At 38.3% G+C, this 13,101-nt stretch overlaps 1 pseudogene; it reads left to right on the forward strand.

Annotated features, from left to right (window-relative positions):
- The first annotated feature begins 3,662 nt into the window (after nt 1-3,662).
- Nucleotides 3,663-12,137, forward strand: LOC103733845 (annotated as a pseudogene).
- The last annotated feature ends 964 nt before the right edge of the window (nt 12,138-13,101 follow it).

A 13,101-nucleotide genomic window follows, 5' to 3' on the forward strand; every position in this document is an offset into this window, starting at 1 on the left:
TTCCTTTAATTTCCACTTATTTTAACATAATTGTTAACAGCATTGTTTTTCTAATTCAAAAGTGTCACTTGAAATTTAGAAGAAACTTTAGAGATGAAAACACAGAAATAGTTTCCCGTTTCCTTGGTTTCTTACTCTAGGGGTATGCCATATTCTCAAAGAAACAAATCAGTATTTTACTTAAAGTTTAAAAACTGGGGAGGAGGTTTAACTGGGATGATGGCGGGAGGGTAATACAGAGGGAGAGGGAGGAAGGAGAGATAAATAACAGTAAGGGTGATTGAAAGGCCATAGGGAAACATTATTGTATAGGTTGACATAAAATGTATATATAATATATGAGCATACACACACACACACACACACACACACACACACACACACTTTAGAAATATGTGAGCAAGAGATCAAGAAAAAAAGACAATGCACAAAATCCACTTCTCTTTCTCCATACTAGCAAAGGACACTTAGAAAATGAGACTCACAAAATCATTATATCCACAATATCAAAATGAATAAAATATTTACAAATAAACTTAACTAAAAATACAAGATCTTTCCGGGTGTGGTGGCACACGCCTTTAATCCCAGCACTCAGGAGGCAGAGGCAGGAGGATCTCTGTGAGTTCGAGGTCACCCTGGTCTACATAGTGAGTTCCAGGAAATCTGGGGCTACAGGAAGACCCTGTCTCAAAAAGACCAAAATCAAAACAAAATACAAGATCTTAAAATTCAAAGTTAATAAAATTCTGTAGAGAGAAATTAAAGTTCTAAGTAACTTAAAGAGAGGTGTTATTGTCATTGATTGAAAAACTCCGAGTTTTAGAGATACTTCTCTCCATGAACCATCTATTCATTTACCACAATCTCATCAGATATTTTGTGGAATATGGAAAGCCTATAATAAAAACACAGACAAGCAAAATAAAATTACCGAGAACATGGAGAAATTGGAATTTTTATATATTATTGGAAGGAATATGAAATAGCATGATTACTTTGAGAAACAATTTTTGAACAATTTCTGAACATGCTACAGAGTTCGTTCATGTGATTCAGCAACTCCACCTCCAGATAGCTATTCAATGGATCCTTAAACACAGGCCTACGCAGGAGACTGAGTGGAACTGTCTAGAAAAGCAAAAACTGGAAACAATTCAAATGTTCATCAACTGGCTTATTCATGGATAAAATGTGGGAAAGCTTCACAATGGAATATTATTTTGCCATAGACAGTGGAAGTGCTATCTGAGTACTCTACAAAGGAAAGCAGCAAAGGTTGTACAGCTCTACAAATTAAATACAATTATTAAATTTGCAATTAAAATGCATGAAACCTATATTTATGTTAAATTGTCTTCCTACATGGTATTAGGATAGTTCAAGCACTGTATTTTAATTGTAGCTCCATTATAAAAGGCAATATAGTAATGATTACTTTATGTCAATTTGGAAACAAAGAAAGCTTTAAAATATTTTTTATTATGAAGATTTGTTTCGTGAAACATTGTCCAAAATAAATTTAGTATTCTTTACAGCAACTATTCGGTAATTAATATAGTATCATTTTCTTTGAATTGGTACATTCTGTACACTAGAAAAAATGCATCATTACTAATGACAAAGAATATTTTGGAATAATTTTTTTCCAAAGTTGCATGCATCCTTTTGACAATACGTATATTGAGAATTCAAAAAAGCAGAAATTGCAGCTGAAACTCAGAAATTACACCATAAATAGCAATTCTCATTGATTTCATAGCAGAAATCATCAACCATATTTTAAAATAATAGAAAGAAACAAATTTCTACCGGACATAAGAATTGTGTCATTTTTTATTTCTGAGGACTTGAATAAGAATATTTAAAAAACTCTGGAAGTTATAAATCATTTTGTAATCAAAATTCTAATTCATAAGGAAATATAAAATTCAAGAAATAAAAAAGCAAAAGCAATAATTTCATGGAACTCATTTCTGGTTCTTCCACATTAGAAATATATGTATATGTGTATATGTGTGTGTGTGTGTGTGTGTGTTTATACGTATACTTGTATTGATATGAACCAGTTATATATCCATTGTAAAGATTTTCCATCAATTATCAAGGCTTCAAGAAGCCCGCCAAATGCGGCATCAGCTCCTTCAGAACAAGAACCTTGGTTAAAGTAGGAAATGACCTTTGAATACTTTAAAGAGGTTGTAAGTATCAGGAAAGGCACTTGACACTGAGCAAGGAAATCATGTTGAAAGTAGAGGCATTGCTCTTCATTTAGATATAATCAGACAGGAAAATCATTTCTGATGTATTTAATGGGCTTAAATGGAAGGAGACTATACATAGAATTGTTGCATCAGGGCTTAATTTGATATGAGCATTTTGAATAGAGTTGTTCAGAACATTGGTTATTTTAGAAAATGTATAATTATCCCTTCTCATGAAATAAAGTGAAATAAAATAATTGAACTGCTGATGAGCTCTGGTACCAAGGTGATTGACTGGTAGTATATTTAGAACTATTTAAAAAATAATGATTAGCCAACAGTATTTATATGATTAATTGTACTTAATAATTAATGATAAACATATTTCCAGGGTTCCTCAAATCTAAAAAGTCAAAAAATACCAGATAACAAAGGACTAGCATTTGTTAAATTCATATGTGAGATTAATGCATTACATATATGTGTGTGGGTATGGGTGTCTGTGTGTGTGTATGTATTTATACAATAAATACATTGTTTCAAACATTTGACCATATAGCCCAGGCTAGACTTCTTGTATCACAATCCTCCTATGGAGATTACAGTTATGTACCACCAACTCTAACAGCCCACAGTCACAAACATGTAATATTATGATGCAGAGAAGAGTAATAATGCTTTACATCTGTACCTATCAATGAGTGGTTGAAAATATCATTTCAGTTGAAAATATCATTTCAGATCTTGCCAGAAACCTATCTAAAAGTGTATGATTGTCTATGTCTTTAGTGACATCTACAGCATTTTACCTTAAGAAAAATCAACAAAAGCATAAATGAAACTAATGCAGTCACATGTCCACATACCAACAGTCCAATCAATGACAGACTATATGACAGCTGTCCTAAAAGATTATAATGAAGGTGAAATATTTCTGTCCCTCAGGAACTTGATAACCATCAGAGTGCAGTAACAGAGCATTAGTCATAAGTTTGTGATGCTGAAATGAAGATGAAATTTAAATTTTCAATAAGTCAATTTAAAACAAGAGAGAGCCTCAGCAGAAGTATAAATCAAAGGGAAAGCAGGATAACAAAGCTAAAAGATGAAGTTGGAGAATTGGATCATTCAAGAGAAGAATATGAAATTAAACACACACACACCACACACACACACACACACACACACACACACACACACATGGAATATGCAAGAAATGTGGGACACCATGAAAAGAACAAATCTATACATTATAAACATGGAGGAAGGGAAAGAATCTCAGGTCAGTGGCACTGACCATAGCTTAAAAGGATTATAGAAGAAGAAGAAAAAGACTTCCCCTAAAGTAAGGAAAGACACACCTACAGCTACTCAAGAAGCACACAGAATACCAAATAGACAGAACCAGAGCAAGAAATGTGGGACACCATGAAAAGAACAAATCTATACATTATAAACATGGAGGAAGGGAAAGAATCTCAGGTCAGTGGCACTGACCATAGCTTAAAAGGATTATAGAAGAAGAAGAAAAAGACTTCCCCTAAAGTAAGGAAAGACACACCTACAGCTACTCAAGAAGCACACAGAATACCAAATAGACAGAACCAGATCAGAAACTCCCCACAGGATATAATGTAAGGCAGCAGTGGCTTGGCTGTAGGCTCTGAGGCAATGATGGCAGTGGCAGAGGCTCTAGACACAAGGATTTGAAATATTATTCCAGGACTGTTCATTTTATTAACAATCTTGTGAAGAAGGTAGTAGAATGAGGCATGCCCCACAAAGCCTATCTCTGAGACCTGGGTGCACTGGTTCCCAAAAGACTGAATACATATGCTGGATCTTATGAGGAAGTTTATCAGATGAGTATTTTCTCAACCATGGATGCTTCTATATTGTTCTCAAAATTCTGAACTCATGACTTAGCAAGTAAGAAAAAAACAACAAGAGTGCGAAGACAGCCATGGCACAGCTGAGGGCACAAGAGGGCACAAAGAGCAATGCTGATGCAGTTGCTCTCTGTGCAAGGACTTAAAACATCGCTCTGGTAAGATGTCTCATCACATGTTCCCCCTGGAAATGGAGATGTGAGGACAGCAGACACCCAGAGAATCAACTGGATCCTCCACCATGAGGAAGAAAACACTTGGGTCTGGCTGCCCTTGCCCCAGAGGGGCAACTCAAGGGAGGGTGCCAGGCAGTCATACCCAGGAGGTGGTTGCAATCACCCCAGTGTGCCACACCCTGTAGCATCTCTCTTGCAGGAGCCTGGGCCAGCGAACAAGCACTGCACGGAGCACCCATGGTCGACGGGCTGTCATCATCATCCAGTAGCTGTCAAGATCTGGCTGCAGCAATCAGCAGCAATAGAAATCTGAGAAGTCTACAGATTTCAGAAAATAAGTGAGAGGACACCGGTATAAATCCGTGTGAAGCTGCGGAACATCCCAACTGTCACTCAGAAACTTTGGGCTAAAGGCCTATAGTCAGCTGCTGCTTTTACTCACAGTGAAACCCTGTGGAGAAACAACGTATCCAAGAACACCTTGGAGCACAGAGGGGTGATAGTGCTGAGTGATGGCCTGAAAAAGCCAGTGTAACCTGCATGTTCTTGGGCTATGCGTAATAGGCGTTAATGAGGAAATCCCAGCATTTCTGATCAGTAAGAGAGAGGGAAATCCCTTCTTGACAATCTTAGACAGTGTTTAAAAGAAACATAAAACAAGTATGAAAATTCCATCCCAAGAAACCTGGGCATATTCGGTCCCCAAATCATGTATAGAGGAAAGGCCCATCTATGTGTAAGAATTGTAGATAACTTGACAGTATAAGGATATGATTTTCTCACACCCAGTTCAGAAGTGTTGTGTAAGATAGATGGGGTTTTTCATTGCTAATAGAGGGCATGAAGTTGGGGGGCATGAAGAGTAGGGTAAGCTAGGGTGCAAAGAGGGGAGGGGCATGTGAATATGATCAAATAACTGCATGAAATACTTGAATCAATAAAATAAAAAGAAAACAAATGACTCAATTAAAATATGGGCTATGGGAAGAGGACTAAGATGTGTGAATGAAACACAAAAATTCAGCAGAAAATAGATTTTTAGAATGAGCTATGGATCTAAACCGAGAGCTGTCAAAAGAAGAAAAAAAAATGACTAGCAAATACCTTACAAAAGTGTTCAACATCCTTAGTAATTAAGGACGTGCACATCAAAACCACTTTGAGATTTCATCTTACTGCAGTCAGACTGGCAAAGATCAAGAGAATAAATGCTGCCGAATGCTGTCGAGGACGTGGGGAAACAGGAACGCTTACTCACTGCTGGTGGGATTGAAAACTATTGTGACAATTATGGAACTCATTGAAGAGAACTCTTTAAAAAAACTAAAAAAACAAAATCTATCATTTGACCCCTCTAAGGCATATATGCAAAGGACTCAACATCCTACACCAGAGATACTCGCTCAGCCTTGTTAGTTGCTGCTCTTTTCACAATGGCTAGGAAATGGAAACAACCTAAATATCCCTCAACCAATGAACAGATAATGAAAATGTGGTACATTTACACAATGGAGTTCTACTCAACAGTAAAGAAAGATGAAATCATTAAACTTTCAAGTAAATGGGTGGCACTACAAGCTGTTATACTTAGTGAAGTAACACAGACTCAGGAAAACAACTGATTTGCTACATTTTTGATTCTTAGCTACAAATCCTTAGGTGTGAGTATACTCCTGATGTAACTAGAGGAGCCAGAAAAATGGGAAAGACTCATAGCAGTAAAGGGGAAGAAGGGGTCTGAGAAAGAGGAATACTAGGAGACACGTGTTATCAAAAGGGAATCAGCGCCAGGCATGGTGGCACACACCTGTAATCCCAGGACTGGGGAGGTAGAGGCAGGGAGATCTCTGTGAGATCAAGGCCAGCCTGATCTCCATAGTGAGCTCCAGGTCTGCTGAGGCTATAGAGAGATCCTGTCTCTCAAAAGAGACCAACGAAAAAAAAAAAGGAAAGGAAAAAGAAATGAGGGATACTTTACCTGGGGAAGGATTAGGGAAGGTCATACAAAGGGAGAGAGGAGAGCTAAGTAATGCTTAAGTGGTACGAAAACCAGAGGAAAGTGTATTAGTTCAAAAGCCTACAGAAACATACACATACGATACACATATGAGCACAGGTATATAAATGACAGTGTTAGGCAAGGGAAGCCTCCCTTCAACTTGGTCAGGGTAGTCCAGAAGACTCCCAAAATAACATATGCCTCCCAGAACTTGAAGGCATGGCCAAACTGCTGAAAACAGGAAATGCTTCAGACAAAAGACTTGGATCAATCAAGTTCGAATTAATATGGATACCTCCTGCCTGAAGACTAGCTCCCATATTATCAGAAGATACCATGCAAACTGCTAAGGGAGAAAACCAATCAATGATTCCACCCAGCTGTGAAGTCTATGAACCACAAAAATGACCAGCCCAGAAAATAATCTCTATTGGTGCAGTAGGGGAAATTTTATCTTGGAGGTAATCAACAACTAAAGGTCTCAGTGGAGGGAGCTCATGCATGGTACTGTAAACATAGCCAAACATATAGCTGCAAAGGTCATAGATCTTAAAGAAAAATCTACTTTTGTCACACTCCTAGACCAATGTAATTTCTTACTGTATTTTAAATATGTACCCTTATATTTACAGACACGTGTATCTCTCACTACTCATCAAATAAACTTTTTTTGCAACCGATGGAGACTATTATAAAGTTCAACAACTGGTTATACGTAGATAATAAATGCCTGTAAGGGGCACAAGCCCTACATGACACATCAGCAATGCAACTTCTATACCTAAGACTCGGGGAACATAGTGGAACAGGGGTTAGAAAGAATACTAATGCATCTCTCAACTGTAACCAGCAAAGATTCCTCATGCAACAGATGGTGCTTAACCCAGAAAGCGGCAACTGACCAAAGTGCAGAGAATAAGAGACTGTAAAGAATTTATTCCTGAATAGGACACCTATATCAAACCTCTGCTACCCAAGGCTTAAGGGCCATTGCAGAAGAGAGAACAGAAAGGTTGTAAAAGCCAGAGGTCATTGATGACCACAAGGAAGCAGACTTTTCCAGACAGCTAGGCTCTATGCATATGAGCTTACAGTAATGGTAAGAGTAGCACAAGACCCATGCAAGCTCAAGTGAGACAAAAACACAACATAAAAGTGGGAATGTGGGTAAGAAGCTCCAACCTTACCTGAGGAATTATTGGCAACCCATAACTACTGGGAGAGGAAAAGTTGACTTCCTTCAAGAGTGTGATAGTAAACAGACTAACCACGTTCCAGTGGATGTACACATACCAAAGGACATCTGGGAACACAAATTTGGCTCGATAGACCAGACCTTAACATATATGACAGAGCCCATAAGAGGCATGAAGATATGGAAGGGGGTATAAATATGCTCAACACATATTGTATGAAATTTATAAGCATCAGTAAATAAAAAAAAGAATATAGAACAAAGGGTGAGTAAAAAAGATAAGGACAATTACATTCAGTTTAATATACTATGAAAGTTATGATTCATACAGGTATAGGATTAGAAGAACACTCCATCTCTAGTTAGAAGATGTTCAGTACATAGATGTACATTAGACACTGACAATAAGTTTGAAAATACACACACACACACACACACACACACACACACACACACACCCATCCCCCTACCACCATCACCACTGCCACCACCATCACTAGGACCTTCTGTGAAGACATTGTGTGCTGTATAGGGTTAGCTGTCATCCTGACACAGCTGGGTTGAGGGAGCCTCAACTGGAGAATTGCCTCCATTGGAATGGCCTGTGGCCATGTCTGTGGAGCATTTTCTTGATTTTTGGTGATGTGGGAAGACCCAGCCCACTGTGGGTGGTGCCACCTCTGGGCAGGTTGTTCAGTATTGTATAAGAAAGCAGGCTGAGCATGGGCCAGGGGAGCAAGCCAGTAACTAGCTATGTTTCATGGCCTGTGCTTCAGCTCCTGCCTCCAGGTTCTTGCCCTGAGTTTCTAACTTGGGCTCCCTCAGTGATGAACTGTGATCCAGGAGGTGTAAGTCAAATAAACCCTTTCGTCCACAAGTTGGTATCAGTCAGAGTGTTTTGTGAGAGTAATTAAAGGAAAATTAGAACAAATTGGTACCAGAGAGAGCTATTCCTGTGATTCTACTGTATTGGCATTGATGTTTTGGGGAGGATTATGGAAACGTTTGGAACTTTGAGCTAGAAAAGCCATTGAGTGTTTAGAGTTGTTGCTGTGGAGCTTGGAACAGTTTTGTTGAAAGAGTTGTAGATGATGGAGGCCAGGCTTGTGAAGCTTCAAAGGGAATCAGAGACTATCAGGGCTGTTTGTGTGATACTTTGAATTTAGAATCTGTGGTTTCTAGTCAGCTGGGGCTGAAGAATCAGCTGTGATACAGTTATACTAAAGGACATTTGAGTATAAACTCCTGAATGAATAGGACTCAGCATGTGTGGCAGAGTGCGTAGGGTTCAGTACAGGGATGGGAGGAGGCATGGATGAGGGAGAGGGGTCTGGATTTGAGTGTGAAATGTTGTATGAAACTTTAAAAGCTCAATAATAAAAAGAAAAAAAGAGATGAGACCAGAACCACTGAAGTGAAACCTTTACCGGGACAATTGATGTTGGTTATCTGGGGCTAAAAAATTAGCTGTGAGTAACAAGATGCTAGTGCATCATTGAGGCAAAATCTTTTTTGGGAAATATTTCCTCAGGGTTAGTGCACAGAGGCTGTGGTCTGAGCCTTCATCAAAAGCTGGAAGCTGGACTTGGTAGTGTGTAAGAGTCTCCTGCATGGTTCTGGTGTTGAAAATGTGAAGGGGTCACAGAGAGCAGCTGAGGCTTGGCACTCTGAGAGACCAGGAAAGGTCATTGGTGAAAGTGTAGCCTTAACTGCAATAAAAGCCCCCGAGATTGAAGGGGTCATGGAGAGAATCTGAGGCTTTGAATACTGAGAGCCCAGAAGAACTCACTGGTGAAGGTGTAACCTCAGTTTCAGTGGAGACCCCAGATTTATTTGAGATGCCAGGACCATGGGATGACCACCAAGGGCAGCAGCAGGCATGGAATGAAGCTGGCCTGGGCCTGCGAGACAAGTTTTGTGTGCTGTGGACAGTAGTAGAGTCAGAGAAGCAGATCTGCCAAAACCCTTTGAAGTCCGGAAGACCATGAGTTAATCCCAGGTGTCCAGCCTTGAGCTACTTTGCTGGACTTGGATTTTGCTTAGGTGTGCCCTTTAGAAATAAGACAGTATTTGCTTTGGATTTTACAGGAGCCCACAGTTAAGAAACTTTTAAAAGAGACTGTGGACTTTTAAGTGTTTGAAATTTTAAGGACTGTGGGACTTCTAATGTTGTACTGTCTTATATTATGATATTGTTAACATCAGATCTTGAGGAGTGAGAAATGGAAATGTTGTGATTTAATAGTGATGTGTTTCTGTGTCAAGTTGACAAGAGGTCAATTATGCTGGATAATTTTAGATGTCACTTGACACACCTGGGTAGAGGGAGCTTCAGTTGGGGAATTTCCTTCATTGGACTGACCTGTGGCTTTTATTAGTTGCGAGATTTTTAATTACTACATCTATCTCATTGGTTGCTATGGGTCTGCTTAAATTATTTCATTTTAATTTAATTTTGATGGGCTTTACATATCTAGAAAGTCATACATTTCTTTTAAATTTTCTTGCTTAATGGATTATATGTTTTTTTAATCATGTACTTACAGATTTATTAATTTCCTCAGTGTCAGTTGTAACTTTTCCCTTTATCTCTGAGTCTATTACTTTGGGTCCTCCTTTTCTTTTTGGTAAATTTGGCTAAAGTTTTGTTAATCTTGTTATTCTTTTCAAAGAACCATCTCTTTGCTTCATTGATTCTTTGTTTCTAAATAATTGAGCTTGGCCTTGATTTTATTTATCTCTTCCTGTGTACTCTTTTTAGGTGTTATTCATGGTTTTCCAAGCCCTTCAGATGCATCACTTATTTATATGAGATGTTTCTGATTTTCTGGTGTAGACACTTAATGCTATCAATTTTCTTTTTAGGAATGTTTTCACGGTGTCCCATGGGTTTAATATGCTATGTTTTCCTTTTCATTCAATTCTAGGAATCTTTTAATTCCCTTCTTGATTTCTTCTTTATCTCAAAAAGAAAAAAAAAGTTTTTAAGACAGAACAAAACTGATATTACACAAAGACTTGGATTTATCAATGAGAATGGGGATCCAGAATATTGTAAATACATTAATAAAAGTAAAGTTTTCTTAAAATTATTGAAAAGATAACTGACAGCATAAGCAAAAATGAAAAGTTACAAATTGTGAGCTTATTAAATATGTAGAAGAAAATTGCAAGACAACTAAAGTTAAAATAAGAGAGGAAGAACAGATGCTGGTGGGTTTCCTGTGGTGTGCACAATTGGTACCATCTCATAATGGGCTCGGATAAGTTAAAAATGAGTAATGTAAAAATCTTCACTCTCAAACAATGATGTGATAATGAATATACAATTTAAGTTTAATATTAAATTAATAAAAATAAGGCAGAAAAGTCCATGTATATAAATAATTACCCTAAATGTAAGTGACCTAAAATCCTCAAGATGTCATAGACATTCAATCGGATTTAAGAAAAAGAAAACCCAACTGCATGCCAAGTATACATGTAACTCACTTTAATTCTAAAGTCAAACAAGACCAATGACAAAATAAAGGATAGAAAAATAAAACAGTAGGGCTGCAGCTTGCAGTGAGAGGCTTTACTTCAGGCTTAGCTCTGTGCTGGAAGAAGGCTTAGCCATGGTCTTCCAGCTCTGAGCTCCTGCTCTTGGCTTCCCTGTGCAACTTCCAGATGATGAGCTTTGATTAGGCTGGGGAGCCACCCTCCCCGCTCCTTTAAGGGTTAGGTGGTTAAGCTGCACCCTCAGGCCCAGACAATGGGCAGGTGATGCCAAATACAGCCGTTTGGGGGAAGAGCAGGGTCAGGGAAGACCAGCATGAGGTCAATTATCTTTGCAAATTACATCGCCCTGAACACTAGGCACCTGGGTGCCACCATCTATGTGGAGCACTCCCAGGACTGATTCCTGGGCAACCTGGTGCTCAACCTCTAAAACTGTGGTGGGCAGGACACCTTCATGGAAAATTACTTCACCAGCCAGCAGGACAACATTTTCTGCAACATGAAGGTTTTGATTTACGTGTTTGACATGGAAAGCCATGAACTGGAGAAGGACATGCATTACTACCAGTCCTGCCTGGAATTCATCTTCCAGAATTCACCAGATGCCAAGATGTTCTGCCTAGTGCACGAAATGGATCTGGTTTAGGAGGATCAACGTGACCTGATCTTCAAAGAGCAAGAAGACCTGAGGTGCCTGTCCCGCACCCTGGAGAATGCTTATTTTCTAATTCCATCTGGGACAAAAGAAGTTCTACAAAGCCTGGACCAACATCGTCTACCGCTCATCCCCAAAGTCCGGCAGCTGGAGATGAACCTGAGAAATTTTGCCCAGATTATCCAGACAGATGATACTCTGCTGTTCCAGAGAGCTACATTCCTGGTGATTTCCCACTACCAGTGCAAAGGCAGTGCAGTGTGCACAGCTTTGAGAAGATCAGCAATATCATTAAGGAGTTCAAGCTCAGCAAGTTGGCCACTTCTTTCCAGAGCATGGAGGTTAGGAATTCTAACTTCACATAGATATCTTCACCTCAGACATGGATGGTAGTCATGTCTGATCCATCTGACCCTTCTGCAGCTACTCTGATTAACATTAGAAACACCAGGAAACATTTTGAGAAGCAGACTCCTCATGCACTGAAGATTGCCAAATGCTCTTTAGTAAGATGCTGACGTATTAGTAGTAGTAGTAGTAGTAGTAGTAGTAGTAGTAGTAGTATTTATATGTGCTTCAAAATGAGCTTTGAAATGTGTTCTTAGGACTAGAGTACATGAAGTTATCAGAAAAGAAGTGATGGGGAGATATGGGAGGAGTTGGAGGGGAATGAGTGGGCATGGATTTGGTCACAATACCTACGTGCATGTATGAAATTCTCAACAAATTATTTTTAAAAAGAAGAAACGTGTGCTTATGACTCCTGAAAAGGTGGTGTGTTGTAACACTAAAGTAGGTGGTTTGTGTGTTCTGGTTCCCTGGTTATGACAGATATGCACATTAAAGCCTTTACCAGTTATCTTGTATTACCACATTACTGCAAAGGTGGAATGTTACTATTTTATCAACAAGGTATTAAAATGTATTTCTAAATTCTTCTTGACTTCAATTATGAATAAACATTTAATTTTAGCAATTTAAAAAGATAAGTAAAATAGTATTTCATTGTAGTATAGAACAGTTTTCAAAATAAGGAATGTTACCATAGATAATGAGAGAAATTAGTTAAGGATTTCAAAGGCAATATATTCAGATGATGTGACAAGACATTGTAAATTCCAATATTTGAGTTTCTAACTAAATGAAGCAAAATGCTATAGAAAAGTTAGAGTAATCATTGAATATTTTCTCTCTCTATAATTGGTAGGGGAAATAAGTATATAGAATATCTAAACACCACTGTCAGGAAGCATTATTTGACAAGAATTCATTGAACACACCAGCAGGCTAACACAGAAACACTCTCAGTTGCACAACAGCATTCACCTCATTTTGAAGGATAAAAAACATATACTATTTAATATAAAGCCACAAAGCACTGAAGAAACAAGAATTTCATATTTTGAGATGCAATAATATAGTCATAAAGCAGAACTTTTTAACATTTAGTGCTTAGATTAAGAATGAAATTTAGGACTGGGC

This window comes from Nannospalax galili, unplaced genomic scaffold (assembly GCF_000622305.1).
Source record: "Nannospalax galili isolate Female #2095 unplaced genomic scaffold, S.galili_v1.0 scaffold276, whole genome shotgun sequence".
Lineage (NCBI taxonomy): Eukaryota > Metazoa > Chordata > Mammalia > Rodentia > Spalacidae > Nannospalax > Nannospalax galili.